The following is a 26,142-nucleotide window of genomic DNA, read 5'->3' as shown; positions in this document are numbered from 1 at the left end:
AGGGAGAGAATGAATGGAAGGAGATGGTTTGGATCTTATCATTTTGGAAAAGGTATGTTCAAAATTATTATTACACATAATTGGGAAAATAAATTTGAATTTTTTAATTTAAAAGAGAGTGTATGAGCCTGGGCAAGATATTTAGCTTTTCAGTGCCTAAATTCCTTAACTATAGAAGGAGGTTAGCTTCTAAGATTATTTTCGCATCAAAAATCTATGATTTCATAGCAATTTTGGAACCTTTGATACTATAAATATGAATATGCTACAAGGGGAAAATCATAGGGCTAAATCAACCTTGGAAGTGAATAACAGTTTTGTCTTGGATGAGTACATGATAGCTCAAAGGTGGTTTCAAGGAGATGAGCCTTATGTTTCAGTGTATGGATTAAAGTTAACAAAATGGATGTTTTTAGTTATACTGGGAGCAAAAGAAAGATTAAAGCAGGGATTAGGATTCCTGCTCAAGGTGGGTGGGATGATACTAATGGATGAACATAAGAAAATAGAATTTTTCTTAACATCTCATACTTTGCTTCTGTTGCTTCTTCCAAGGGGAATGACTATTTGGACTGCTGTGATAGAGGAATGATCCAGAGACTGCAAAGAATTTTTTAAAGTATTTAATTGGATTCTAAAATCTCAGGTCAATAAAGGAAAGGTAAGGTTGCATCTATCTGCCTTCGATGAGCTCAAGTCATCAGATTCCCTGGGAGAGCCTTCTAAATTTAATTTCTAAGCTACTAACTGACCAAATCATGGAGTAAGAAAGAGACACCAAAAGACTAGAGAAAAATAAATGCTTCCCTTATTTAAAAAAAAAAAGGAAAGGATTGAATAAAGACTAGAAACTGACTGCAAATTATAGCTTGATCTTAGATTCTTATTTTATTTAATTAATTAATTCAGAATATTTTTCCATGGTTCCATGATTCATGTTCTTTCCTTCCCTTCCTCCCCCTCCCAACCCATAGCTGATGTGTGTGATTCTGCTGGGTTTTCCATGTATCATTGTTGATCTTAATTTCTTGCAAAATTCTAAATTGATTTGTGAAAAGAGTGATCACTTGTAAGGGAAACAGTGACTACTCGAAGCCAGCATGGTCCTGTTCTTTGTAATAATTTTACCAATAACTTGGATAAAGGCATAAATGACATCTGTAAATAGTGAATTCCTGGGAGGGAGGGCTAATATGTTGGATGACAGAGTCAGGATCCAAAATGATATTCAAAATGTAAATTTCCTGAGATCGGAAACTGTTTCATTTTTTTTCTTTGAATGCTCTATTTCTAACTAATAGTATCTTGCCATTAAGAAGGTACTTAATAAAATTTATTGAATTGAGTTGAATTTTTGACAAGTGGGGGGAGAATGGGCTGAATGTAAGGAAATGATACTTAATAGGGGAAAAATTAAGTTCTACACTTGGACTCAAAAATTAACTTAAGGATAGAATGGAACAACAGCTAATGGGGGGGAAATGGGTTTAGAATATTGTCTGCTCCATCTGAATCAATAATGTGATGTGGCAGTCAAAATCTAATGTTAGCATGTTATCTTATCCTAGAGAGGCCCAGTGTGCAGAAATGATGGAAGGGTCCTACTCTCTGCAGCCTTTACCAGAATACACATGAAATGTTGTGTTTCACTTAACATGATACATTTTAAGAAGGATGCTGATAAGCTGCAAAGTGTGCAGAGAAAAACAAATGGGATGGGGACAAAGAAGGGACTGATTGGAAGTCAGGACATTCTGCCTCATATGCTTATAGCTGTGTGGTCCAGGGCAAGTTACTTAATCTCTCAGCCTCAGATTCCTCATCTGTAAAATGGGGTTAATAGTAGCACCTGCCTCACAGGGCTGTTGTAGGTTCAAATGAAATAATATATGTAGAGAACTCTGCAAATCTCAAAGTGCTCTCTAAATGCTAGCTACTATCGTGGTGGTGGAGGTGGCTTGAAGAAACTATTGTACTGAACCTACAGAAGAGAAATATTCAGATCAGCATCACAAAGGCACAGCAACTCAAGAAGATGGCATCTGAAACCAGGCTCTGGATGGGGGGCACAACTTCAAATACAAGGATTGCAGGGGTGAGCAGGAGAAATTCTACTCATTTCAACTTGATTAGTGATCAGGCCAAGGTCTCTGTTCCATGAAGCTAGACCTGCATCTTCACTCCTTTCTGAGAGGACACCAAGAGCTCCCCAGGTAAGATTCAGGGACTGTGCTACCCACCTTGAAGATAGCTGCCAGCTGAGTCAAGAGTTGTTCTTAGAGGAACCTCCACTCTCTGTGAAAGGAGGGAACCATAGAAGTGCCTGCCACCTCTGGGTCCTCTTTCTCCCCTTCCTCCTCCCTTGTACTTTTAGAAGAGAACACACTCGGAAGCAATATCAGAAGCAAAGGCGCTCCCTTGCTTGCTTGCTTGCTTGCTTGCTTGCTTGCTTGCTTGCCCAGAAGAGCCTGCCACTGGGATCTCTGGTCTATATAAAAACGTAAAAAGCACTTATGTTAGCTTGTTTGATTTGTTACAGTCTGAGACTTCCAATCTTTTAAGTGTTTAGCAAACACTGTGGTGCATTTTTGTAAAGCTTTTTACAGATGTTGTTTGTGTCACTTTAATGCTAAATCAATTGAGTACTGGCAAGAGCAAAGAACAATAGGACCTACACCTCCTAATCCCAGCTGCCTTTTGCTGCCTTTCTGGCTCCCTTCTCTGGGCACAGGTCAGTGACTACTGATCCTGAGAAACAGACATTTCCAACCTTGGGCATTTCCTCAAAGGTTTTCTTTAGGTGGAGGGTTCAATTCCACAGCCAGGAGCAGCTGCCCCAAAGCAACACTTTTCAGAGGAAAAGAGGACCCCCATCCCACCCCCAGAACCTACAAAACCAGTGGTTCAAGGACTAAAGCCATGCTGTGAACTCATCAGAAGATTTGGACCTTGTTGACCTTCCCTGATTATTATAATGAGATATCTTCAAGAGGGGAGATCCAAGATGAGGGCAAAATAAACATTCAGTGCTCTTTAGTTTCTTGAAGAGGATTTGAAGGGAGGTTAGTATAATGGTTATAATGGACTATTGGTTTGATTTTCTTGTGTTTGTTCATACATTCCTTTTTTTAAAACCCCTTACCTTCCATCTTAGAACCAATACTGTGATTCTAAGGCAAAAGAGAGGCAAAGGCTAGGCAACAGAGGTTAAGTGACTTGCCCAGGGTCACACAGCTGGGAAGTGTCTGAGACTAGATTTGAGCCTAGGTCTCTAGGCCTGGCTCTCACTCTACTGAGCCACCTAGCTACAGTCACCTCCTTTTTTAAAACCTTTCCCTTCTGTTTTAGCATCAATACTATATATTGGTTCTAGGAAAAAGAGTTTGTAATGGAGGATTAAGTCTTTCAGTATAGAGAAAAAAAGAGTGGAGACCTCCCTTCTCAAAGCTGGGTTCAGGGGAGATAGCAGATGTAATGGAGAAAAGGATTTGGGATGGTAAAGGGAACAGGATCTAGGAAAGGACAGATGATGTCACAAGTTGCAAGGGCTAAGCATTTTGGGGCTAAGTGACTTGCCCAAGTTCACACAGCTAGGAAGTATCTGAGGTCAAATCTGAACCTGGGTCCTCCCAATCCCAGGCTTGGCTCTCTATCCACTATACTATCTAGAGGCCCCTGTCATACATTCCTATAAAATTCTTTAAGTTTTATGCATTTGTAATAAGAGTTTGGTGCTTGCCTAAATGACCTAAGATGGAGGTATGTATGGATATTCTTTGCTGGTCTACTACAGAGTTAGGAGCAGCCTTTTTTCCTCTGACTGCATAGTGAGAAATGTCAGTGGCTTTGAAACCTTCCTGATTCAGTTACAGTGCAGGGAAAAAAAACCCTCCACAACCACCAATACTCACAATCCTCCCCTCCCTCCCATTGCTGAGCCAGGCAAGTTTTAATGAAACTGAATTTTAAATTTTTGGCTATGTAGTCAATGGGAAAAGGATTTATTTGGTTTTATTTCAGCCATGTAATAGGACAAAATAGAATGTCCACATATACACCAGTCTTGCAGTCACCCAGAAGCAGGTCCCCAGTACTTGCAAGTGGATTACACCATTTTTGGTGGTCTAGGCATACACCAAATCCCCATTACACATTTTTGGATGGTGGAAGAAATAAAAAGTTGTCCTATGATCAATGTCCATATTCCACATTGACTACAGGACTACTCTAAGGAAACATTAGACATGAACCATACCTAAGTTGGGCATCTAAGTAGTGCAGTGGATAAAATGCTGGGCTTAGAGTCAGGAATTCCTGAGTTCAATTCTGGCCTCAAATTCTGTTTTTCTGAGTTTCCTCATCTGTAAAATGAGCTAGATAAAGAAATGGCAAACCACTCCAGAATCTTTGCCAAGAAAATTCCAAGTAATGAAGAGTCAGACATGACTGAAAGACCTGAACACCAACAAAATACTTTAAGCTTGTTTTAGATATTTTTAATTTAGTATAAGGATAGAGCTATGTAAACCTTAAAATTTCTTAGACTTGTGAATGTTGGAAATTTCACTATTGGAAGGTTTCATGCTTGGAGGGAATTTCCTACTGATAGTGGGAACTCTATTGGAATGTGAACCCCATTGGCATGGGAGGTTCCTTCTCCTCCCTACTTGGGACTGCTTTAGGACAGAAACCTTTTGCTGAACAATGGAAAGGGCTTTGACCTATGCTTAAGCATAGAACAGGAAGTTCTTTGAGTCATGATTGATTTTAGAATTGATACAATAGAGATACTTGGAATGACAGAACCAGGTCTTGGAACTTCCAATCTCCACCCTACTCAGAGTAACAGGATTTAGGAAGGGCTGCAGCAAAGGATCAAGATTTAATTATTTGCGAATATGACCTTCAACAGACATGTGCAAAGGGGAGAGACCTCTGGGTGGTCCTGGGTTAAGCTAGATCCACCATTGGCACAGGGAAGACATGGACAGTGATTGGTAGATGTGAGAACTGAGGGGAGGGAACTTGGATGGTTTCCTTAAAGATAGCGGGGTCTGAGGACTGAAGGGGTTGGAGAGGTTTTGCTCTGAGAGGTGGTGCTCTGAGAAGCTTGCTCTGAAGGAAGCTGGAGGTGGAGGCCCCTGAGATTGTTTCTCCATTTTGGTCACGTGAGTGATAGGGACTGATCTCTTTTCTTTGCCTCAGCTATCTAAGGGCTTGGGCCTTTTGGCCCAGCCTAAACAGAGGGGGTATTTAAGCCCTATTTCCTTCTCTCCCCTTCTCTCTCTCTCTCTCTCTCTCTCTCTCTCTCTCTCTCTCTCTCTCTCTCTCTCTCTCTCTAATACCTTTCTTCCTCCTGTTTGTAAATAAAAACTCCATAAAAGGTTGACTGCTGACTTGAGTTTCATTTAGGAATTACATAGCTGAATTCCTTGGCGACCTTAAATTAATATATATCAGTCTTTTAAGGTGATTTCCTTGTCACAGCCAGAAATGCTGTCTTGAGAGATCATGCCCCTCAAAACTAAACTTGTATCTGTGTGCGCCCAAAGTTCCTTGTGGAGGATCCTGGGCAATGTTTGGCATAGAAATGAGAAACTCGAGAAGCCATGTATCTAATAAGAAAAGAGGAGGAGGAGGAGGATGTATTGATCTGAAACTCTACAAATCTAATCAAAGGGGCTTTAAACCAAAAAGAGAAAGCAAACGCCAAGGCATGTTGTTGTAGATTAATATAGATTAAAAGATGGGGGGAAATAGCAGGGGCAATTACTTGAAACAGTAGACTGAAAGGTAGACTGAGAAACAGGAGGTTCAAATCTGGCCTCAGTCAATTCCTAGCTGTATGACTCTGGGAAAGTCACTTAACCCGATTGCCTAGCACTTACCATAATATTCTATCTTGGAACCAATATACACAATGGCAGAAGGAGTTTCCTAATGAATGAGTTCCCTGTATCAATGAAATTATAGGACTACTCCTAGTACCTAAATATCACTGGAACTAGGTAGGATAAGATTTGTAGCCAGAAAATGACTTGGAGAGGGCAAACGTTATTCAGAAGAAATAAGATAAGTGAATGGGCAGAGGAGTGTAGAATATTAAGAAGATATTTTCATGTGAGGAAATCCAAGGACCAGAGGGAGGTAAGCATGGCAGAATGTAAGCATGTGCATGAAAGTGAATGGAGACAGATAGAAAGAAAAAAGAGATAAGGAAACCAAACACAAACCTGTCCTAGAGGTATGATATAATAGGGATAGGGTATGTCAATTAACCAGAAATCTTCTCATGCTTTCACTGCACAAAAGAGCAATTAGTGCTTTCTTTACCTAGATGAATGACAGTTTCATGCTTCCAAAGGTAGAAAAAATACAATTGTGGATATGATTCCCAACATCACAAAAGAACTGACTACTAAAATGGAAATTATGGAAACATTGTGTGGAAGTGACTATGCAGTCACAGAATTTGTCCTGAAGAAAAGCAAAATCCAGCACCAGTTGTTATTTAAAAAACAGGTTTCATAGTTTCAGAGATAGGATCCCTTCATTTAAAATTCTACATGGGTAGTCAACATAGGAAAAGTGGGGAATTTCTACAGAGAGAAGTTTAAACTTTAGTAGCACCTAGAATTGTGAGATGGATCATAGTAATCACACAACAATCAAATTGACCAAGAAAAAGTTGCACAGAACAATAGGCATGTTAACTGCACATCTAATGAGTTCTGCCTTCTATCTACACTGAATTTCTTTTATTCCAAAGAGGTGAACCTAATTACGAAAAACAGAAATGGAAAATGTGTACTCAAAGACATGAGTCCAGAGAAATCTAGAAAGAATCCTGTGTAGTATGAACTGATGCTGAGTGAAATGAGCAGAATGAAGAACTTAAATCAATACAACAATAATATAAAGAGAAACAACTTTGAAACTAATGGAAAAAATTGAACAAACCAAGTTTCCAGACAGAAGGGATGGACTCAAGAAGGATAAAGAGACCTACATTTTTTAACATATCCACTATGTGGATTAATTCTGTTGGTTTTACAAGTCCTTCCACTAGGAGTTGTATTTTTGAGGAGAAGTGAGGTTCATGAAGGGTTGGGGTTAGCAAAAATGATGTTTTAATGATCATTGAAATACTGTAAATTCTCACAAAAGAGGAGAAGGAAGTTCAAATAGACGCATGACAAATGTTTTGAAATGAAAGTATAGTATATACTTAAAGCAAATGGTATGAAATAGAGTTCATAATTTCATATAGAATCCAATTTTTTGTTTGCATATATTGTTTTATGTATGGAAATACTCTTTATGTTGTTTAATATCAATAATAAAAGCTAACCCCCCTCTCAAAAAAGGCATGCTGGAATATAGATTTTTAAATTGGCAAAAATCTCTTATTCCCTGAATATTAGGAGAGATCAAAGAATAACATTTCAAGGCAGTGTCACAAAAACCAGATGAGAGAGAGAAAATGAAAAGGTGATCAATAGTAGAAATACTTCAAGAAACATTATGAAAAGAATTGAGAAAAGGTATGAAATTTGGCTGAGAGATCATTGATAACTTTTGGAGAGAGTATTTTCAGTTGAATGAGAAGGCCAGAAGTAGCACGGTGCCCCGGCATCCCACATCAGAGCCACTACAATAGAGTGTCAGAGCTGTGCCTAAGCAGCCTAGTTCTGAGGCAGACCACATCCCAGCCACAGCAAAAGAATTCTTTTTAATCATTGGAACAACTAATTGGCCAGACCAATGTCTGAGAAGTCCATACCAGAGTCATAATTAAGTTGGATTTAAGTGACACAGAGTTGCTCAAAGTCATGTGCCTCACTCTCGCTTCCAGAATCATCAAAGTCCAGTAGCAAGACAAAAGTCAAGATAACTAGTGATGGATTGGATGCAATGGATGATTTTGACTTCTTTATGTCTATCCAAGCTCTAAATACTCCATAGCACCTGCTTCCACCACCTTCATGGTTGTTGGAATAAATTGTTCTCATGAACAATTTAATAAGTATAGAAATATTAATAAATAGAAGAATATGCCAAATCAAATGAAGATATACTCTAAATTGAAAACAAACAAAAATATAAACTAAAAAAAACATCCAGAACAACAAGTCCAAGAAAGCCTCAAAGGGGGAAAAGTGGTTTGGTCATAAAGATTACAAAATATAAAATATAACTTGGGGAAAAAAGAGCTATGAAGGAAAGAATCAGAAAGAGAATCAATACCATTGATAAGAAGTACACTGAACTCCCTGAAAGCTAGAATGGGTCACACAGAAAACAATACTCAACAAAAAAAAATAGAAGTAAAATTAAAATATTTTTAAGTATATAAGATAGCATATCAAAAACAACTAAGCTGGAAAACAGACATAGGAGAAACCATCTAAGAATCATCAGATTATCTGAGAACAATGACAAAAAAATTGAACACCATATTTTAAGAAATCACAAATTAAATATGCTTGAAACTATTAGAAATAGGCCTATTATGAAATTAAAAGAACCCAGTGATCACCTCCTGACAGAATCTCCAAAATGAAAACTCCAATAAATGTTATAACTAACATTCAGAGATTCCAGGTCAAATTTTTAAAAATACTTCAAACAATTGGAAAGAAAGAGTTAAAATACAAAGGAACTATAGTCAGAATCACACAAGACTTGGAAACTATAACTAAAAAGAAGAGGAAAGCTAGGAATACAATATTTCAAAAGACAAAATAATGCAGGCTTAGAGAAAAGAAAAACTTACCTTACAAAGCTTAGTATATAATCCTACTGGGCAGGGGGGAATTTTTTAATAGAATAGAAAAATTCCTAACATTTCTGATGAAAAGACCAGAGCTGAGTACAAGACTTAAAATGAACACATAAAAGTTAAGAGGAGGCTGAAAAGAATTGTTAAGGAACTGAAAGATGATGAGCCACTTATATTTTAACAGTGAAAACAAAGCAAGCATGCCTTCAGGATCTAGGAGTTATATAAGACTAACAGAACCATCTATGGATAAAATAACCTATTAAAGGAAAGAAAGAGGAGGAATGAGAGGAAACTCACTATCTATCTCACATAACTGAAGTATGCAAATGAAGAGTACTCAAACATGGAGAAAAGGATGGAGGAACAGGAACCACAAGAATCTCAGCTTCACCTGAACCAGATAGAAAAGGTGAAAGGAGTCAAACTTTCTCTCTCTATCTCTGTCTCTCTCTATCTCTCTCCTCTCTAGTTCTCTCTCTCTCTCTCCCCTCTCTTTGTCTCTCTGTCTCTCTCTGTGTCTGTGTGTTTGTGTGTGGGGGTATCTGTCTCTCTCTATCTCTCTCTGTCTCTCTCTCTCTCACACACTCACACACACACACACAGAATGGATGTTGAAATACATTAAATTCTATAAGGAAATAAAGAGGAATAGGGAAAGGAGAGAAGAGAGTTTAATAGGGTAAAATGAACAAAGAATTAGTCATACACGAATAAATGCCAATGTTAGAGTTAGGTCATAAAGAGGGAGAAAGAAACAAAGAAAAGAAAGAGCAAAAACCTGTGATTGAAGGATTAAAGGTTGAGGAGAAGGATGGGTAAGAGAAGCAAAAAAAAAAAGCAGAAAAAAGTAGTGTCCACTAAAGATTGCCAATGTTATACACACTCTTCTTTCACAACTTTCTTCTTTTTGGAAAGAAGGGAAGGGAGAGGTAAAGAAAAATTTGCAAGAGGAAACAATAAAAGGAAGTAATTAAAAATCATAGCAGGGAGCATTAACTAAAGATGGAATGGTAGGTTAATCAAAGGAATTCCCATCCAACATTAAAAAAATGCTGATAATCTATTCCATAAAGAGACTCAAAGAAAAAAACATTTTCTAAGGACTATATAAATATCTAAAATCAAAAAGAAGAAGAAAAAGAAGCAGGGTAGCTGGGTTGCTCAGTGGATTGAAACCCAGGCCTAGGGACAGAAAGTCCTCAGTTCAAATCTGACCTCACACACTTCCTAACTGTGTGAGCCTGGACAAGTCACTTAACCCCCATTGCTTAGCCTTACCTCTTTTCTGCCTGGGAACCAATACACAGTATTGATTCTAATGTGAAAGGTAATGGAAGGAAGATAAAGGAAAGAGATGGGAGGGGAGGGAAAGAAGGAGGGTGAACGAAAGAGGGAGGCAGTCTACCTAAGCACATTAACAGAAAAGCATTCCACACCAATTATTATGCAAAAGAAATTAGTAGCACCTATCTCATGTGTACAGTTATTTTCATGTTGTCTTCCTCAATGAAATTGAAACTCTTTCAGAGAAGAGACCATAATTTTGCCTTTATTTGTATCTCCAGCACTTAGCACATTACCTAGAACATGTTAAATGCTTATAATTATCTAGCATTTAAGTATTGGCTATATACCAGGCATTTTGTGAGTGCTGGAGATATAAAGACAAAAGTGAAATATTACCTTTGCTTAAGTAGCTTTCCATCTGGCCAGAAGAGACAACACAAACACTGAATAGGTATATACACAAAATTTACAAAATAAATACAAGGTAATTTTGAGATGAGGCACTAGTAGCTGGAGGTGAGATCAGGAAAGAAAGCTTCCACAAGAGTTAAGCGGCAGAAAAGAGATTCATAATCTTCGTTACTCATATCAATAATAGAAACAACAGTATAGAAAATTTTGTTGTTCAGTTATTTCATTTGTGTCTGACTCTTTGTGACCCAGTTTTTCTGGCAGATATTACAATAGTTCACCACTTTCTTCTCCAGGGCATTTTAAAGATGAGAAAATCAAGGCAATGAGGTTAAATGACTCACCCAGGGTCACACAGTTATTAAGTGTCCAAAGCCACATTTGAATTCAGATCTTCCTAACTCCAAGCCCAGCCCTCTATCCACTGTCCCCTAGCTATCCCATAATAGAAAGTATAATCGATTCTTTGTATTACTTTTTAGATTATCCTCAACAAATCTTTTATTCCAGATTGTCTTTCTCTACCATGTACTTCTGAGCCATTCACTTTTATCATTAGTTACTGATGTGTGCTCAGAGAATGTTAACTAATTTTAGTATTGAGTAGTCTACACAAAACGCAACTAGAAATAAACATGTGAACAAAAAACTTATATCTCCAAAATATCAATTTTTTTTAGATTTCCCATTTCTTTGGCTTATCCCTTCCATTGTTCCCTTTTATTAGTGTGATTAGTGTGATAATTAAGAACTGACTTCATTAACATCCTTTTTGATTGTCTACTAGTTTGACTGGAGGAGGAGAAACAGCATGAATTCAAATTAAATCTATTCTTTCTTGTTTGAACCAATTAAATGCATTAATTCTTTGAAGCTATTTGATCAACATTAATGAGTAAGGTGCCAATCCACAAAGAAATCCCTCTCTCCTCTACTGATCAAAGTAAATGCCCCCAAACCAAAGCTGGTCTTGTGCCTAATGGTAGATCTTACCACCACTATCCCTTGAAGTCATTTCCTCCTTTCACAGTATTTTGTTACACTCCTCCATCAAGGTACCCAATGACCTTTGCAAAGACTCCCACTGAAAAGTCCCACTCAGATCCATCTTCCCTGGGTACCTCATTACAAATCTAGGATTGCACTCTCTGTCCTTTCACAATTTTCCCAAGTAATCCTGTTCCTGACCAATTTTCTGCAAAAATGTATGAAGTTAGATAATCTGATAACCTCATTCACACTGAAATGTTAAAAGCTGATGCTGTAAGGAACCATGAATATTCAGAGAAAGATGAAAAGGCTAATACAAAATCAGGTAACTAAAAAAACCAGGAGACCAATATACGAGATGGCTATAATGCTGTAGCGTAAACAAAAAGAATCCTAAAAGTAAACTCCAATTAGTCATAATGGCCAATCTTAGTCCCTCTCCTATAGAGAGAGGCAGGGGTCCAGGGATGTGAACTGTGATATACTGTCAGACCTAGACTACACAAAGTTGGGTTTACTTAAATATTTTCCTTTATTACAATGAAAAGTTAAATGGGGATGGTACCAGATAAAGGAATATGACTATAGAATAAAAACATAAGAAGACAATAAAACTTTCTTTAAAAATCTTAAGGTCTGATAATAAGTTTAACGTGCTCCCCGTTCTAGGAGTAACTACATTTCAACAATGGGTTCTTAAGACTGACAATGCCTTACTCTGAAAGGAAGGTTAAAATTCCAAGTGCCATGGAAGCTCAGAAGAAATGTTTTAGGGCAAGATTGTCTTCCCAATCTCCTTCAAATCCTATCATAGCAATGGCCACCTATTCCATTTCCCTTAAGTCTGGCCTTACTCAGACTTCTCAGGTCCCCTTTAAAGAAATTCCTCACCAACACTGGATGATCAAGCCATCCCAACATATCTGCTGTTAAAATAGGATGTTTTTAAATTTTTTAATTAGAAATTTTCTGAAAATTCATTAGTGTAAAGAAATGTGTATGGGATTGGACCAAAAGGAAGAGTCCTAAAAATTACATATTAATAACATACTAGTCATATCCTAGTCTCTGAAACAAAATATCCAAAAGAGGAGAAAGAAAATGAGAGAGAGAGAGAGAGAGAGAGAGAGAGAGAGAGAGAGAGAGAGAGAGAGAGAGAGAGAGAGAGAGAGAGAGAGAACCATGCATAGCATGATGGACCCTTACCAACAAAACTTTTGCAGTGTCCCCTGCTGTCCAGACACATATTCTTCAGATTGAATTAGTGCTTGTTCATATTTGTTTTCTCACCTTTGTGCAGTAACAATCCCTGTGATCTCCTATTGTGCTAACCCTATAGCATCTATGGAAACAAATGGAAATTCCACTTCCAACTTCTCTCCTAAGTCAGTGAATAGAGTGGTTTCAGACATTTCTAGGAAGTTGATGGAATATGTAACTCAAAACCCACTTGTAGAAGACTCTCCTCATTGGTGGGGAGTAAGTGATTACTCAGTGCTTCAGGACTGCATGAGCAGTAGAGTTGGTTGGAACTTGAGAGAAGAGAAATGCTGATCTGGCTTCTAATTTCTAGAGAAAATGAGAGAGAGGATATATATGATTGAGGTGGCAGCTCCTTTACATGTCATCCTCTTCTCAGGGTCTCTCACCCTTCAGGAACCTGAAGAGAGTGCAACACTATATTGTCTCTCTTAAGCTGGTTATCATTAAACCAGCATTTCTTTTCTCTCAAACTCTCACCAGCTCCACCCCTCATGCAGATCTAGAACATTGAGTAATCAATCCCCACCAATGAGGAGAATCATATGCAAACAGGCTTTGAGCCACACATTACTTTTTTTTTTTAAGTTAAAATGGTCCAGAAATGATCAGGAAAAAAAAATCTCTTGACCAACATTTCCCCCATCCCTCACATATACCCCACTCTCCATGTCCCTTATTATTTGAACATAAGACCAGGACTACAAAAACTTCTGCCTCTTCTACATGTTAGACTCACACACTTTATAGCTCAATCCAATATTATGAAATTGAGATTCTCTCTTCTTCTACATTCCCTTCATCCTGCCTCTTCCCCTCTCCCATTTGCTCCCCTCTTCCTTCTTCTGCTTCTCCTCTCTTCATTCTTTTCCTCTTCTCCTCCTTTTTTCTTCTCCTCCCACCTCCTCCCCCTCTTCTCTTCCTTCCATCTTCTGCTCTTCTCTCCTCTCATCCCCTCTCTACATGCTCCTCTCCTCCCTCCTCCCTTTTCCTCTTCTCCCCCTTTCTCTTCCTTCCTCTTCCTTACCTTATCTTCTCTCCTCTTCTCTTCTTTCCCACAACTTGCATAGAAAACTCTTAGGCCATATTCATGAACAATGATTGCATTATTTGTAGAGAAAACGAATACCTGGATGATAGTGGCAAGTACTTTTGGTTCACCTTCACCATCTCTGATGTAGAATCTCTGTTCCTTCCTTGCAGTCACCAATGACAACTGTTTACACAAGGTGGTCTGCTAGAAGCAGACCTCTTGGAAGGCACAGAGAATTAGTCAGGCATTTTTAAATTAGTCTGCTCTGTTTTATTTTTAGAACATTTTTAATGGATCCACTTAGGGCTGCCCACATTCAGATTTATAAGGGCCACCAGAAATTTAGGATGTTTTCAAATGCCAGTTTTAATAATGCATGCTTCCAGATGCAAAAGGTTTTGTTATCCTTTTTTGGACATTTAAAACCTGCAGGACACTGCTGAAGGTCTCTAGATACAGGCCTGAAAGTGAACCTCAGACACCTGACACGGAATTCCTTGGAGATGATAGCTTGCTGTAGCAACAAGATCTCCCTCAGTTGCTATGAAGAATATATATTGCATTCAAAAGAATATTAGCACTATTGTTATGAGTAGTATAAATGCATAGAGTACAAAGTCCTAACAACAACAACAACAAAGATAAATTAGGGACTAAGAAATCACATTATAAAAATATTTGCTTTTTTAAAGAGTCTTTTAAATAATAAAGTTGTAGGAGCCCGTATTTAGAGCTGAAATGGACCTGAATAGCCATCTAATCCAACCCCTCACTTTACAGACTAAGAAAAATGAGACCCAAATAGGTTATGTCAAGGTCACTCAGGTATAGCAATGCCAGTATTTGAACCCAGATTCCTAGAACCTAAATCTGACACTCTACCCTTATTGTCACATTGCCTCCCTTGTACCTTTGGCATCTGAAATATGAATGGATAGCTATGGAGATATGTAGATACACACACACACACACACACACACACACACACACACACACACACACACATATAACCCCAATCTCAAAGTCCATTGATACAGAACTCTTTTCTTATTGGTAAAGATAAATGCCCTGTGTGAGGGGTGGGGCAAATTTGGCCAAAGGAGAGAATGCTTCAGTCCTTTAAGAGACAAGAGAGTCCTTTGGGACTCTGCCCTAGAGAGTCCTTCAAATGCTTCAGCTTCTTCTTTTTCTAACTTTGAGAGAGAAGATGGAAGAGTCCAATCCCACTTCAGGCAAAATGGAGATGGTAGTCTCCATCATGTCCCTATTCCCAACTTGCTACTTCAAATACTTTGAGGAGTTTCCCCTTGGGTGAGATCTATGATACTCTCTTGGTTGAGCTGAGTTATCTCCCAAAGGGAAAAATACTTCACTCTGTATTATCTGGTTTATATTTGCCTATGTATATCATCTCAGAATTCTGTTTGGCTAGACTTTTGGAAGTCCCTTGGAGATCAAGAAGATCAAGTCAATCAAAACTTAAAAGGAATTAATTCAGACTATTCACTGGAAGAATAAATATTGAAGATGAAGCTTAATTACTTGAGCTACATAATGAGAAGACAAGACTCATTGGAAAAGATCTTGATGTTGGGAAAAATAGAAGGCAAAAGAAGGAAACAGCAGAAGACAAGATGGATAGTGTTCTGGAAACAATCAACATGAGCTTGGACATGTTCAGGAGACAGTGGAAGATAGAAGGACCTGGAATACTATGGGAATATGAAAAATTTGACATAACTGAACAACTGAAAAACAACAAATGATTTGGATAAATAGCTTCTTTGCTATTCTCTCTGTGTATTCATTGTGGAACTGATATTTGGTGGGAAAGTCATTAAGTCTTGGATATAGAATTTGGGGCCCTACTTCCCCCCAAAATAACAAAGTTATAAGTTATATGGAATACAATTACATCACCTATAGGTCATCAAGTCTAACCTTACTTTACAGATGAGGGAACTAAACCTTACAGAGATTACATGACTAAGGTCCCATAGCTAATAAATGTCAGAAGCAGGACCTTTGACTCAGTGTCCAGCACTCTCTATTCACTATACCATGGCATATATCAACTTAAATAATAGGTATAAAATTCTTTGTAACCATAATGGACTATGTAGTAAACTATTATTATTATTATTGTTGTTGTTATTGTGTAACCTGAGACCCAAAGCCTATAAGTATGAGTACCTCTCCTCATTTCGTGGAAAACAATACTTCAAGCTTTGGAGCAGCCTAGGACTGAATTAGAATAGGAGAATAGAGATTCTGACTCCAGACTTTTCAGGTTCTTCTGTCATTTCGTTTTGAGAAAGAAGATAGGTTATTCCAATTTCTCTTCAAGTCACTACAGAGAAAGAAAGACTCTTGGAAGAAGCTAGCATGTAAAGAGTCTCCAATCACGTCCCTATCCTCAGCTTGCTGTACTAGAGATCAGGGAATTTTTCTCTTGGATAAGATCTGGGACTCTCTTGCTTGAGCTGAGATAGTTCACTTCCTATGAAAGAGTTCCTTCAATCTATATTACGTCTGGTTATATTCTCACAAATGCTTACTTTCTCTGATGTCTGTTTTCATAAGAACTTGGATAAATGCTTGTTATTTGATGTTTGTGTGATCGTTGTGGAACTAAGCTTTTATGGAAAGTAAAATCTTGTATATAAAGCTTTGTTGTTGGTTTTCAGTCATGTCTGACTCTTGTGACCCCTTGGACCATGCTGTCCATGGAGTTTTTTGGCAAAAATATTCAAATAGTTTGCCATTTCCTTATCCAATGGATCATGGTAAACAGATGCCTTGCTAGTAAAGCCATATTTGAATTCAGGGAGATGATGCTTCTTGACTCTAATCTCAGCACTCTGAGCCACTTAACCCTGTTTGTTTCTTATTGGTAAAATGAGCTGGAGAAGTACATGGCAAACCACTCATGTATCTTTGCCAAGAAAACAAAGGGGGTCATAAAGAGTCAAACACAATTGAAAATGACTAAATAACAACAATTACTCTCTTTGTACTGTTATTTTCCACCAATGGAATATATAAGCTCCTTGAGGGCAGGGATAATTTCATTTTGGTCTATCATCAGAATCTAGCACAGTGTAGGTAACTAGCTGGTACATTAGATAAAGCACTAACCCTAGAGTCAGAAAGATCTGAGTTCAAATCTACCCTCAGACACTTACTAAATGTATGATCCTGGACAAGTTATTTAACCTTAATTTCCTCAACTATAAAATGGGGATAATAACAGCACCTATTTTCTAGGATCCTTGAAATGATCAAATTAAATAATATTTATAAAGCACAGAGTGCTTAGTGCTTAATAGTTGTTATATAAATGCTAGCTATTATTATTATTATTACATATTTAATAGATGCTTATAAGATGAAAGAATAAACTTTTAATTTTAGAGAACTGCTTGGTATGCAAGAGGTTAAATGACTTGCCTGGCTCCATCATTATGTGTCAGAAGCAGAATCTTAATAGAGATTTTCCAGACTCCAAGGCTGACTATCTAACCACTATAACACATATGATCATTGCCAAAATGAGAAGCAAAAAATGTTTGTTGCATGTTGAATGGGTCTCATGTAGAATGCTACTAATTACAAATTATATACTCATCTGGGATACTATTAATAATTTCCATACATATACCAGACACTCCCAAAATTCAAATTTTTAAAAATATGGACAGTTTATTCCTGATTTATAATGTTATTTGTTCTTCGTTTTCAAAGAGGACTAATGACTTCACAAGGGTGATATCTTGACTTGCAAATGAATTGGATTTAAGTAAGGCAGAATTACACAAAATCATCAGTTTCACTCTCTCTTCCAGAGTCATTGAAATCCAGTAACAAGACAAAAGTCGGGACAACTGGCAAAAACCTGGGATGCAGTGGATGAATTTGACACCTTTGATGGGTAACCAAGTTCTAAGCACTTCACAATGCCTGCTTCAGCTGCCTTTATGACCTTTGGAACAAATTGTTCTCATTCACCTATTCTTCCAGGGAATGTCATCTCATGCTTGGGGTAAGCATCTCTCCTAACTCACAGACAGGTTTGAGGTATGTCAGTTACCCTCAATCTGATTTAGCCCATCTGCCAAGATGGTTTTACCAGGATGTGACTCTTATGCACGCTACCATTTCTTAGATTCACAAGAGAGAGTTGAGTGGCAGGTGGACACCAAAGGATACCATAAACAGCCCTAAAAGGGCCTTGGCAAGCCCTCACACCAAAGGTGCAAGTCCTCCCTAAACAATTCGTATACCCCTGATATGGTGTAGAAAATTTGGAGAAGTTAAGAGTCCTAAATTTCAACTTGGATTGGATTGGATTATAATCAGATACATGACCTTGAACAAATCATTTTTGTACCTCAGTTTCTTCATGTGACTGACAAGAATAACTGTTAACAGCATATGTCCCATCAACCTTAAAGGATGATTGGAGGGATAATTCAAAATGATTTATGGGAAAACACTTTGAAAAGTATAAAGTGATAGATAAATAAAAGATTATTAGTGCTTCTTAGCAGAGAAATTCCATACTGGTACAAAAATTTCAAAACCTTTTATCCTAAGAGTCAAAATGGAGAGTTGGGATTTTTTCCTGGAATTTCATATCTAAGAGCCACAGTTAATGGAAACATGCCTAATATATACCATACAGAAGATCCTGCCCAAGGTAATTCACAAAAAGCTCAAGGGACATTCCTGTCTCATGATGAACATATATAGCTTCCATTAACATTAATAGCATCTATATACTCAGATCTAAAGGAAGACTTTTGTCTTAGAGAAGTACACTCATCTAAGGTATAAAGCAAGACTGACAAACTTAATATCATGGGACAAAAAAAGAAAAAAGAAACAGAAATCATTACACATATTGTTTATTAACTAGTGAATATTGTTTAATATGGTGGGGATGGGGGAAGAAGAGGAATAAATGTCTCACTTGAATTTCTCTTGTGAATTAGAAAAGTTCACCTATGAAGAAGCATTTTAGAAGCATTCAGAATAAGAAAATGTTTCCTTAGAAAAATTTATTGAGAAGCTATTTTGCTTTGTTCCAAGAAAAGATAAATGAAACCATTCTCGCATTTCTGTAAAATAGATCATTATTAAATTGCCAAATTACATGCACAATTAAATCTATTTATTAAACAAGACATATGCCAACAACACTGCAATAATCCTGTAAGCCATAATAGCAAATTTTCAACTTTAATAACAACACTGTGCAGCCAATACTCACAGGGCTCATTTGAAAAGCCGGGGCACTCGGTAATTGAAACTGAAATTATACAATTAGGCACTTGAGTAATTTAAATATGAGCATAAGTGTCCTGACTGTGTTGCTCCTGGCTTTTAGTCAAATTTACTAGCATAAGTTGGACTTTATCACTCTAATGATTTCTGCAGTAGATCAGATTTTGCCAAACAGAAATTGAGAATTATTTCAAGTATTATTTTTATAATTTTATGACTCTGCATTTTCTTTTTGCTATATTGCTATATCTTTCTAATTAAAATTTCACAGAGATAATCAAGAAAATCAAAGTGCTGCCTTTCAGGACTTGGATGGAAATACAAAGATAGCTGTATTCTGATTTGCCTAGTTATTTCCAGTAAGAGGGGCAATAAAGAAACTGCTTAAATAGTGTAATGGGTACATGAGTCTTTACTGCCATGGTAGGGTTTACAACCCTTCCTTCTTGAGTGCTTCTAGTTCTTTCTTGGGGCTTTGTATGGTCACCAACAGAGATAAAGGGAGATAAAAAGGTCAATGGAAAAGAGTACAAAGTGTTTTTCCTGACATGGTCAGTAGTGCCTGACTGAGCACTGAGGCAGAGAAGAGAGAATATAATTCATTCAATCCTAACTTCACTAAAAGCAAACATCAAGGACAATTAGTTGAGAAGACAGCTGATAGAAGCAGGCAAGTAAGAAAGCTGTCATAGCTTCCTGAAATAGGGGGAAGAGGGGAGAATGTGGTAGGGGAGACAGGAGAGAAAAATGGAGTGGTAAAAGGTGGGACTTGACAAAGAAATGTTGCTGGAAATGTTTTACCCACCTGAATTGTATCTTGGCCCCAGCCACTAAATTGTAAGTGAGCTGTGACACCTCTTCTAAAGGAAGAGAAGAATTAGTGTTGTTGTTTGTTGTTCTTGTTGTTGCTGACCATAACATTATCTATCCTTTGTATTTGAAGAGGATCAATGACATTGTGATGCTGAGGTCAACTTACATCAGGTCCAACTGTTGCTAATGAAGCCAAATCAAGTTCTCAAAGTCTACCACAGTTTGGACCAAAAACATTTGGGATGGAGATGTTTCTAGATTTTGCATCTCATATTTCCTACATACTGCTGCGATTCTGCTTTTGCTCATAGAGCACGGTGCCATCTTTAATGTAAACAGGCATGGTGGACAGTCCTGTGTCAGTATCTCCCATGTCTTGCAATCTATACCAAAGTTCTTCAGAGTCCTTGTGCCACTTTTTCTGATTTCTGTGTGAGCTCTTTCCTTGTGCAAGTTCACCATATGCATTTAGCATTCAAGCTATGTAGCCAGCCCATAGAAGTTACACTCTCTGCAGTTTGAAAGCTTGGAGTTCAGCTCAAGAGAGGACCTCAATGTCCAGCACTTTATCTTGCCTGGTAATCTTCAGAATCTCTCTAAGACACAAATGGAAATGGATCCACTTTCTTGTATGACACTGGTAGACTGTCCAGGTTTCACATGCATACAACAATAAAATCAGTAGAATAATTCTGTAGACCTTCGGTTTGGTATGCAGCCTAATACCTCTTTTCTTTCATACCTTCCCTCGGAGGCATATATATGTGGACATCCCTGGAAAGTATGAATATGCCAAGATAAGTAAACTTTTCCACAATTCAAAATTTCTCCAGTTAGTGAAACTAATGGTTCCATATATGGATGATGGGGTGCTAGCTAGTGGAGAACCTCTATTTTCTTTGGTGTTGACTGTCAGGTCAATGTTGGCACAAGTGTCAGACATCAATCCACACTCTATTGCATCTCAGCCTCAGAGGCTGCATTGAATGAATAACCATCTATGAACAAGAAAATCATGTACCAATTCTCCCTCCACTTTAGTCTTAGCTTGTAGCCTTTTCAAGTTAAATAATTTATCATAGGTGCTATAGCTGACCTCAATGCTATTTTCATCCTTATTGAAGATATATGTCAACATCACTAGAAACATCATGCACAAGCACACAGCCCTACATCATCCCATTGGTGGCTGGGAAAGTACAAGAGCATTGTCCATTATCCAGAACCCAGGCAAGCATACCATTATGGAGCTGTCATACAATATTTTTTAAACCCTTACCTTTTGTTTTGGACTCAATGCTGTATTTGATTTCGGTAAGAAGAGTAGTAAGAGCTAGGTAATGAGGGTTAAGTGACTTGCCCAACATCACAAAGCTAGGAAGTATATATGTGGCTATATTTTAATCCAGGATCTACCAATTCTAGGCCTGGCTCTCAATCCACTGAGCCACCTAAATGCCCCCTACTGTCATACAATATTGATAAATTTCTCCAGATAACCAGATTTTGCCATGACCTTGCACAAACCCTCACAACTGATAGCATCAAAGGCCTTTGATCAGCTCAACAAATGTTTATAGACCTATGTTCTGATCCTGGCTTTTCTGCTGGAGTTTTGTCAGGCAGCAACCACCACGTTGACCATTCGTTGACCCTTTTCTGAAGCTACCCTGGTTCTTGGGTAGATGGCTCTCTTTCAGGTGAAAGGAAGCCTCTGACAAATATCTTGCAAGCAATAACTGAGAGACTCCCCTGTGATTGTCACAGGATAACCTATTTCTTTTTCCTTTATAGAAATGGACATGGAAGCATCCTTTTATAAGTTTATTTATTTTTATTATATTCTTAGACATGGAAGCATCTTGCCCTCCTGGGTAATAACTTCTCTTGCCTTATAACTCTGAAGATCTCAGTCAGCTTCCATATGAGCAGTGGATTCCCTACCTTGTAAATCTCTTCTGGGATAGAATCAGCACCAGGTACTTTGCCAGACAAGTGAGCCTAATATCATTAAATACTCTTTTTCATTTGGAATTTTGACTAGAGAAGGATTGACTTCAACCTGAGGTATATGGGCATTAGCTGATGCTAGTTCCTGAACTTTGGAAGTATTCAGCCCATCTCTCCAGTCCTTATCACTGATCATTTGGATCTATCACTGCTTACTAGTTGCAATGCTCCAGAGGTCTTGGCACATAGTTTCTTTGAAATAGCACTTTGAATTATTGCTATGAGCATAAAACAATTTCATCTACCTTCTTACTGAGCTAAGAATCCTATATCTCTTTAAGCTTTACTTGCATTTTACTTGTGATAGAGTTAAACACTGCCTAATTTAGAGTCAGATGAACTGTCTAGCGGGTAAACCCTGTGGTGTTCTCATTTTTTGTTTAGCAACTTTTGAATTTCCCCATCATTTTAATGAAATTTGTCCTGATATTTATGAGTGTTCCATTTCAGGCCATACATTACCATGGCCCAGATGAGCAAATGTGGTGCTGTACACAAAATCTCTGAAAGATACCCACTCCTTTTCTGCTCCACTGTCACTAAATGTGTATTTACTCAGCTACCCCACAGGGTCAGCAACAAATTGTTCACCCACAAAGAAGCACTGTAATCTATTGACTGTAGTTGACTCTTCTGACAGTCATCTTGTCTTTGGGCCAGTGCTTTTATTAAATGTGAATATTTATCTTGGTGAGGATAAGTCTGTTATCAGTCCAGCACTCTTTGACACACATGGTCTTCATTACTCTCACATCCTGCCTGCTTCTTCTTCTTACAATGAAGTAGTCTATTAAATGACACTATTTGCTATAAGGGTGCATCCCCCAACAAAGCTAAGTAGAAGATAATATTGGTGATAAAAAAGGGCATGAGAAACACAAGTTTTCCATAGTAAGTGACCATTGTTGTTGGTTCTGACTCCATTCCTCCCAAAGATTCCCTACTGTCTGATAGTCTATAACTACTCTACTAGTAGTCACCTAGAATTACAAACTTGTCCTCTTTTGGCACATATGTGATGAAGGTTTCCAGGTCTTCTTAAAATGTTTATTTGAACTCATCACAGTTCATCATAATAAGGAAACATACACACTGATGATGATGGTCACTTTCCTGCATGTGGCAGTCACATTGTCCTAAGACTCTCATTCACTCCTTTTGGGAGGCACATAAGTTTATTGATTAGATTAGATCATATTGCAAAACCTACACCAAGTTTACAGCACTCATCATCATGGTGACCACCCCAGAAAAGTATGTATTCCGCCCCAACTTCAGTAAGTTGACCTTCATTTGTCAGTCATGTTTTGACCTATAGCAGTAAGCAGTCTAAGGTTGGATGAAACATAAAATTTTAGGGTACCTTTTCACCTTCCTCACTCCAGAAGGTGAGTGGTGTTGCCTTTTTAAAAAAAAAGAGCTGCTCAGATACCCAGAAAGCTGTCAAATCCTTCTGCTACTTTAGTCTAGTGAGAAGATTACCCTACACTCTGGGCTGCCTATGTGTAGATTTGTGAGTACAGTTCCTAGTATATCCATACTTACTGTTTCATCACTCATCCATCACCATAGGACTCAAGATAGGTAAAATAGTGAAATAATAACAAAGTAAAATTATAAATGTTGGATGGGGCAATGTCTTGATGTGTATATGAATTGGATTTAAGTGAGACATAATTGAACCAAGTCATCAAGCCTCACTCTCTCTTCTAGATTCACTAAAGTCCAGTAGCAAGATAAAAGTACACATGGCTAATGATGGTCCAGGGTGCAGTAGATGACTTTGGTAACTTCTATGTCTGAGCAAGCTCTAAGCGCTCCACAGAATCTGTTTCAACCACCTTCATGGCCATTGGAACAAATTTTTCTTATCTGCCCATTCCTCTGGGAAAGATCTTCACATGATTGGGTTAGACTAACCCTAACTCACCAATGGGTTTGGGATCTATTGGTTACCTTCAACCTGGTTTAGCCTATCTGCTAAAACAGTTTTACCAGGGTGTGGCTACTGCACAAACTATAGCTTCTTGGAATCACATGTGAGAATTGGGTTAGTAGACACCAAAGGTGGATGGATGGGCAGCCCTGAAAAGAGCTTAGCAAACCCTCACACCAGAGATGCTTATCCTTCCTGAATACTCCATAGGATTTTAGAAGATTATTCACCTGGGGGCTTCTTGAGTGATCTCATCAATTTTAAAATATGATTAATAGAGTTTAGGGAATGAGGTGTAATTCTATAAATAATCTAATCAAAGAGTTCTTAACCTGAGAACAATAAACTTGTTTCTTTAAAAATATTTTATATATTTTATATTTTACCATAATTGGTTTTCTTTGTAATCCTATTATTTAATTTATGTATTTAAGAACATTATTCTTTAATTAATCAAAGGGGTCCAGAGGTTCTACCAAATTGCCAAAAGGGGTCTAGAATACAAAAAAGGGTTAAGAATCTCTGATCTAATCTAACCCACTTATTTAATAGAAAAGAAAAATGAAGCCCAGAAGAGTTATAGCATTTGCCAAAAATTCACACAAATGAGTAATAGTTGATAGACCAGAATCATCACAACTATCTTTATGTTCTTTCTTTCCATAAAGCTTGTTTATTCACTGAACTCAGCACATGGCTTCCATCTCTGCTTTGAAAATGAGCCATGTACCCTCAGATAACTAAGCCTTAAAAGATTTGAAGATCCCCCAACTCCTCATCAGAGTACTTTAGCCATTCCAATGAGCTACCTTATTGATGCTAGGAAAAGTTGGCTATCCATTAGCATCAAACCCAGTTCTTTCCCCAGGCTCTTTGCCATCCATAGGAATGTTTGTGGGATAAATCACACTATCAAGGGAGCATATTTGAGCTTCATGTAGGAAGATTGAGGCTTTTTTTGCTAGCCACAATACAACTGAAAGCAACCAGGCTTATATAATGACAAGTATACACACTAAAGGCAAAAGTGCAGGCTCGGTGCTAGAGAGCAATGACCCCTTAGACATTTTTTTGTTCTGCCTCAAATTTATTTGCAAGTTAAACCAGAGACATTTGGAGATTATTCAACGCTAAATTGGATAGCTATTTCTAACAAAGGACAATGAGGTCAAAAAGAAGAGACTTAATCAAGAGTATGAGTAACATATTGACTTGAGAAGACTCAGAACAGGAGAAGCTTTTGATGGCTTGTCCTGGAGAAGGCTCTGGGAATGAAGGTGTCCTTGGCCTGGAAGAGCCTGCGAAAGCTGGTAGGTGAATAGTGATGTCTGGGAAGTAGTCTGGGCATAATGAAAAAGGCATTGAGTCCTTACTCTACCATGGGCTAGATACCCAAGAGAATTAGCCAGAGGTCCCGGTCAATCACAAGATATGAAATGGCCTGTAGGAATTCCCATTTACATAGGATCCCAGTGCTCAGAGAAGTCCTGGATCCAATGTCCCTACAGAGTTTAAGTCTTCATGTGATGACCAGCCCTGTTAGATTCATGAATCAAAATTCACTTTTCAAACTGTGCTATAGCATCTTCATTCCTTTGTCACCTTAAAAGTCAAACAACCCTAAGATATAAAGAAAATTACATTTTTTGAACATTTCTGTACATTTCTAGGACTCATGGATTTTCGGAGGTTTATGCACTATCTAGAAACTGCCAGGATCTTGAAGAGTCTGACGGAGTGTAGCTAAATGGCAGATGTGGTATTATTAATTTTTATTGTTATTATGCATTTATCCTATACCAAATATAAAAGACTACACAGTTAAGTATGTTGCCCATTCATTTGGGGGAAGTGTCTCCATTCTACTCAGATCACAATGTTATAGGGAACAGTGAAACACAGATTTAAAGAAAGAGGAAGAGGCAGGGTTTGCCAGAGAGAAAGACTAGTAAACTAATTCTGGTAGGGTAAATCCATGATAATCTGTACTATAAATATGAGGCCACTTGGTTCTGAAGAGCTGACAACCAGAGAGAAGGTTTTTTTTTTGTTTTGTTTTGTTTTTTACTCTTCTACCTAGTGGGATGTATACACATACTCCTTCCTATCATACAACTATGGCTAGAGGGCAAATTCTAAAGTGAAAAAGGAAGAGAAGAGCTCATAAGAGAGAAAATAGACAATTGTTACCACCTAAAATGAAAAATCTTTTGCATTAACTTTTACATTAACAAAGTAAATGCAACTAGAATAAGATAGGAAGCTATCAATTTAAAATGAAATCTTTGGATATCTGATATCCAAGACATAAGGATAAACAAATATATACAA

General features: G+C 37.8%; 1 long non-coding RNA gene across 2 annotated transcripts; it reads left to right on the top strand.

The window, feature by feature from the left end:
- Positions 1–17,773: 17,773 nt before the first annotated feature.
- Positions 17,774–25,636, top strand: LOC103094631 (uncharacterized). 2 transcript variants are annotated; one of them, XR_001626253.2, is made up of 3 exons: positions 17,774–17,843; positions 21,715–21,844; positions 25,482–25,636. It is a non-coding gene; the product is annotated as an uncharacterized LOC103094631 (long non-coding RNA). The 2 variants fall into 2 exon arrangements; XR_001626254.2 differs by having other exon boundaries at positions 17,784–17,808.
- Positions 25,637–26,142: the final 506 nt, after the last annotated feature.

The sequence above is a fragment of the Monodelphis domestica genome, chromosome 1 (assembly GCF_027887165.1).
Source record: "Monodelphis domestica isolate mMonDom1 chromosome 1, mMonDom1.pri, whole genome shotgun sequence".
In the NCBI taxonomy this organism is placed as follows: Eukaryota; Metazoa; Chordata; class Mammalia; order Didelphimorphia; family Didelphidae; genus Monodelphis; species Monodelphis domestica.
Note: the sequence above shows the minus strand (reverse complement) of the source record. Positions and strands in the feature narration are given on the sequence as shown.